Raw genomic sequence first — 6,315 nt, forward strand, 5'->3', positions numbered from 1 at the left:
TGTAAGTTGTTTGAAAATTACCCACAAGTCTCTCAAACAATGAGTAGATAGTCATTGATAACCAGATTATCAGTTCTTGTTCTTTCTTGGTGGGTGGTTTTGTCATCAAATCTCAGGCAAATTTGAAAGAAACCAAACTCTTTGAGTCATTGTCATTCTACAAACCTCAAGCCCACATTCATTGTTTTTCAGAAGTCTTTTACCTTCCTGCGATTACCATGAGAAAGCCCAGCTGAACACAGCACACCTATGAGTGCTTTTAATTCAGCAAATGAGGTGTCATAATAAATGCATTTTCTAGGATGGCCATTGGTGCATACAGAGTATTTTACTTATATTTAAGCATTTGTGTATTTCACAACATCTTGTAGCATTTTGTCTATTAAAAATAATTTCCAGCACTGAATGCCAGTGCTGGCATTCTGTCCAATAAGTTTCATCCCTGTCCAGACCCTCATCATATTTTTGGGGTTAGTTCTGACAGTGGATCATTCAGTTTGGTTGGTGACCAGTTTGTACCATTGTGACTAGTGGAATATGTGCTTTCACCGTGGTTTTCTTCATCGTATGAGTCAAAGAGGTCTGCATTCTCTGTGTTGGTATCAGTCCATTCTTGCTCCATTTTGCTGTCACAGGAACTTGGACCTACATGGTCAACATCAAAGTCATTATTATCTTCATCATCCATGCTTGAGTAATCTGATGATTCACTTTTGACCTCCAAGATATGCAAATCTGCTATTTCATGTGTCATTGTAATGATTGGGCTACTTCTCTGAGAAAAATAAAAAAAGAAACCTTTTCAACAGCAAATCCTAAATTCACAGAAATTTAGAAATGATGTTTCATGGGTAAAACTCATCTATTGACGCTTTGGAGCTCCTGTACACATCTTGCCATTCACCTATCACGTGGATGAACACACAGATAGATGTTTGCTTTTTCCAGGCCCCACTACTGTGTCACACCCACATTCCATTATGGGAAATTGCCTGGTTAGATGACAGAAGTTTTATGTGGGTATATTTTACCCCCTGTGATGCTCAGGTATACCTACTCAAAACCTGTTAGCTGGAGCATTATGTGGGTGAAAATCTTGGTTCGACACTTTTGTACCTGTACCTCCAACTTGCTGTTCATCATGCCGAATGAGTAAATACGAAGATTGCTTCCGGGGTCCTCCAGGTGCAGCTATGGATCCTGCAAAGGTACAAATCTACAGTAGAAAAGTACAGGATTGGTTGTTGTCACCCAAGGTTGCACCCATCTTAGAGACCTATTTCTGAATACTTTTGTAGTTTTCAGAATCTGCATGACTTTTCCAAAACCAGTTTCCCTTGGAGAATTTTACTTCTTAAACTTACAAGTTATTAAAGACTTAAAGTCAATAATGTCTAAGAACAATTTCCTGTCTAAATTGTGTTGTCTGTAGAAGTGGAGATAGTCAGAACAGGTTAGCATCTAAACTTCATGAAAAATTTGTTCCCATGAAAACAAAAGAAGCAACATTTTTGTAACAATTTGTTATGTCCTTATAAGTTGGTTCTTCATGCTCAGCTTTCCTTTGGCTTATGTATATGTACTTATTTGAGTTGTGAATTCATGTGAAATCAGCTTATTATTATTGTTATAGAATCAATAATACAGTCCCTTAGAAACCCCTTTATTGGAGGAAGAACTACTTTTGTTTAACCTTTATATGGAGTAAGCATAAACGTTATCAGTAACACAGGAAAACCACCTGAAGGCTGGTGTGGTGGCGCATGCCTGTTATCTCAACACTCCCTGAAAACAGGAGGATCACTATGAGTCTGAACTGCATAGCGAGACCCTGAACCAAATATATAAATTTAAAAAAAAGACATTTTTTAAAAAAGAAAAACACTCGCTGGCTGTTAGCAACAGAAGATTCTTTGACCCAGCCGCGGAAGACTCGACTTCCCTGATGATTTCTCAGTGGCTGAGAGGATGGAAGCTTTATCCTTGTACGATGCCTTTCAGCAGTTTACACAGAGCCGCCTGCATTGCATTGCCCTGGAAATGTTATTGCAAGCGTTTCCTGGACACTCACTCTGCCTCTTGTGACATTTTGCCTCTCTGTAATTAGCACTTACAAAAATCAATTTTTCTGATATTAAGCACATGAAAACATATTCTGGGCAATATGCACTATCATTTAGATTTCTGTAACACATCACACACACACACACACACACACACACACACCCCTTTTTAAAAACCTTAATAAGTGGAGTTGAGATTTATCGCGGGGGATCTTGCTTCTCTGGAACGCAGCATATTCATTCGTGTGTGTGTGTGTGTGTGTGTGTGTGTGTGTTCAAAATTTTTGGGGGGACTTCATTTCTGAGGTGTCAGGTAATTTTTTTTTATACTGGTGATTTTGGAAATCATGCAGGCATTTTAATGTCAACCTACACATTTTTAAAAAGAGTGTGCATATAGCCTTTCTTGATATCACTAAGAAAAATGCATAAAGTGAGAAAGGACCTTTTTAAAAACCTTAATAAGTGGAGTGGAGATTTATCGCGGGGGAACTTGCTTCTCTGGAACGCAGCATATTCATTCATGGGTCAGTCTTGCTCGCACAAGGCAAACTCCATTACTCGCTGTGAGCAAGAAAAAGGTTACCTGACCCAGCTGGTGAGTATTAGCTTTTTTTGTTCAGCTATGAAAAAATTGCTTTGCCACTTAGGTCAGCGTCATGATGTAAATCTTAATGAAAGTTTCTGAGAAGTGAGAATGAATCCGGCTGTTTGGCCACCTTGATGCTCCCTTAATCTGCCTGTTTCTTGCTTTACTTCCTTCAGCCTGGCTTCAGAGCACTGATCTCGATGCAGACTACTGACAGAGCAATTGCCAACTCCAGCCTGATGTTCCGGCTTGCGGGGAAGCCAGGGTAGGGACACTGGAGATCCATGGGCCACTTTTCTTCCATTGGAAAATTAAAGAGGGAAAAGTTAAATGCTTCTTTTAATTCATTTGTGGGATTAAAAAACCACACACCCTGCATCTTATTTGGACCTGATCTCTTTATTGAAGAATAAATAATGTAATGAGATGGTTATTGTATAAGACAAAAGTTACATGGATTATCTTTATGGATTAGAATAAGACAACACTCAAACTTGTTTTTTGAATCCCTATGATCTTTGTAGGCATAGCTATTGAGTGAGGCTATGCATTTTTTAATGAAATGAATTATATTAATACATTAAGATACTCAAATAATCTAAGTGCAATTCAAACCAATATGGAAAAAGCACATTGTCTGTAATCATTTACTCATTCAGTCAGCTGATCATTTGTTTATTCAGGAACTACTTATTAGTATGAATATGCCATTTTTTTCTCTGGATCCTGAGGGCTTCATGATGAATGAGTCATATATCCTTACCCTCCTGATTATTGTGTGTTAGTGTGGGAAAGAGAGAATAAATAAACAAGGTAATTTTACACAGCGGGGAACACCATGAAAAAATGAAACAGCATTTATGAAGAACTGATTTACTGGGGGAGATCTCCAATATAAATGGATAGCATGGGAAAACCTCATGTGGGGTATGACATATTTGTTGACAAATGAAAGGCAGAGGTCATCACTCTCAGAATTATATCAGAACAGAGAATTCTGGGCAAAGCACATAGCAAGTATAAAGGCTTTAACCTGAGAGGAAACTGTTAGGAGGAATGGTGGGCTTGTAACCCAGAAGTCAAGAACAGAAGTGCTAGGACATAAAGTTGAAAGGTGGGTTATTTACGTAGGAATGGATTACTTAAGTAGGAGATGATTTTTGAAGTAGATTAGGTCATGTAAGATATTCTAGGTTTCCTAAAAATCAATTGGAATTTATTCTAAGAGCAATGGAAAACCAATTCAGGAATTTTAGTGGTAATGTGATATGTGTACTTAACATTTTTTAAAGATCACTTTGGATGTATTATAAAAATTACAGAGTAGGAAAATGCATCAGTTTGTCACTAGTATTACCTAGATGAAAGGTAACCATGGTTCTACCTAACAGTGGAGATAGAAATTATGGACCAGTTGTGATATTTTGAGTTGAATAATAGGAGGTGATGACATATTAGATCTAAGTGATGAAAATAAAAGAGGAGTAAAATCTGTTCTCTTATGTGATTGAGTAGATCTGGCATCACTTATTGATTTAGAAAGACTAGGAAGACCTTCCTGGGAAATTCAAGGGCTTTATAAAGTTTGAAAGAACAACTTTATGTCAAATGAAGAGATGAAGCAGATGAGTGGGTATACATACAACCCTAGAGACAGGGTCAGAGCCGGGGACACATGCTTTGGAATTCTCTTTATACTGCTCTCTTCTTTCTTTCTTTCTTTCTTTCTTTCTTTCTTTCTTTCTTTCTTTCTTTCTTTCTTGTTTTTTCTTTTTTGGTGGAACTGGGGATTGAACTCAGGCCCTTGAGCTTGCCAGGGAAGTGCTTCTTCCACTAAGCCATCTCCCCAGCCCACTGCTCCCATCTTGTTAGTACTTTGCTCATTGTCCTCGGGAAGCTGCAATAAGAAAAAAGGGAAGTAAGGCAAAGGCAATGGGAGGCCAAGGCCGAGAAGGTACAGCACTCGCAGGCAAGCTCTTTGCTTGATGACTTAAGATGTATTTTGTTTTGGTTTTGCTTTTGTTTTTTTTCAACATGTCTGAAAAATTACTTCCTAATTGATTTTTTCTGGAGTCTCATTTGTTTTTTTGGTTTTTTAAAAAATAATTTTATTGAGAAACAAATAGCAGTGAGACAGTTTCAAAACCAATTAGTAGGACAGTTTCAATAATTAATACATTGCATTTTGTTGTCCTCTTAGTGGCCATTCATACTACAAGATGCAGACATAATATCCTGTCCACAAACACCATTAGTATAAATCTTTCTATTCATTGAATTAAGAGACAGTAGCTGTATAAGTATCCCAACTATTTTGAATATACAGATACAAAATGGTCCATCATTTGTGTCCCCTTTTTTTGCTCAGCTTTGTCAGAGACGGGTATTCCACTGTCATTCAAATATTGTAGGTGCGTGTATTCTGAAGGAACATGTGCAAGCATCACTTTGCTGATGTCCTCTGCCCAGTGGAGACAAAAGGAGAAGAACTCACCTGCTGGTCCACATTACTTCTATATTTTCTTGGTCAAAGTCAGTTTCATGGAATATAACTTTTCTCCATGAGGTGTTTGCCTGTTCTACCAGGAAGTCACTGTAAAGTCAGAGTCCCAGGGATCCCGGTCAGCCAGTGGGTGGAAGTGCGCTGGGCTTCTGCATGGGCCTTCTGGGTCTATGGTGCCAGCATCAGCACCGGTAGAGACCTATCTCCACCCCATGTGCTCAGTGCACATTGTTCTCCAGGCTGCTGTATCTGGAGAGCAAGACAAGCAGGCAAACCACAAGGGGACTGTGGCACATGGGCTGAGTAGAGCCCTGGTGGTGTTAGCCATGGCACCGTTTAACTCATGCATGAAACCTCCACCTCCTTGTGACTGTGTTGAGATAGCAAGAGGACAACTAGGGTTAAAAGAGTCTATAGCAGTAGCATTGTCATGTGGTAGTGCTGGTGTCCTTATAAGAAAAGGAAGAGAGAGCAGAGGTTTTCACATTCATCTCCTACCTCCTGCTACCCTGTGAAGGGTACAGTGAGAAGGTAGTCACCTGCAAGCCAGGAAGATAGCCCTCACCAGAACCTAACTGTGCTAGCCTCAGGCATCTAGGGTGAGACCCTCTTCCACCCCGTTGGGAACCCTCCCAACACTCCGCAGCACCCCACCCACCCTGCCGGCCCAGTGAGAATTTCTGCTGCATACTAGGGACCCCCAGATCCAGTCCTAACCCAGGCCTGGTGAGTGTGTTGGAGAACTGCCTCTCCTCCCTACTCCTCATTGTCACCTCCAAACTCAGCTCAGGCCTGGCATAGAGGCCTGAGGTGAAACCCTGCAGCTGCAATCCCTGCAGAGAGAGTAGGGGACAGAACCACCCAGCTTCTACAAGAGCAGAACATCTTGCCAGAGGGGCACAACAGGATCTACTCCCAAGGGCAGCAGCAGAAAGGAGCTGAGCACAGCAGCCAGACCCAAGCCAGGCACGTCTGGATAAACCAAAACTTTGTAGATCTGCACCTGAACTTCAGGAAGTGCTAAGGTTATAACTGCAATAATGCTCTACAACAAAGAGCTGAATTTTCTGAAATAAGAAAAGAATTCTCGGAACTCATAGCATCTGAAGTAAAAATCAACTACAGAAACATAGAGAGGAAACCCAATCTGAAAAAAACAC

Source organism: Octodon degus, unplaced genomic scaffold, assembly GCF_000260255.1.
Source record: "Octodon degus isolate 3935 unplaced genomic scaffold, OctDeg1.0 scaffold00129, whole genome shotgun sequence".
NCBI classification, from domain to species: Eukaryota; Metazoa; Chordata; class Mammalia; order Rodentia; family Octodontidae; genus Octodon; species Octodon degus.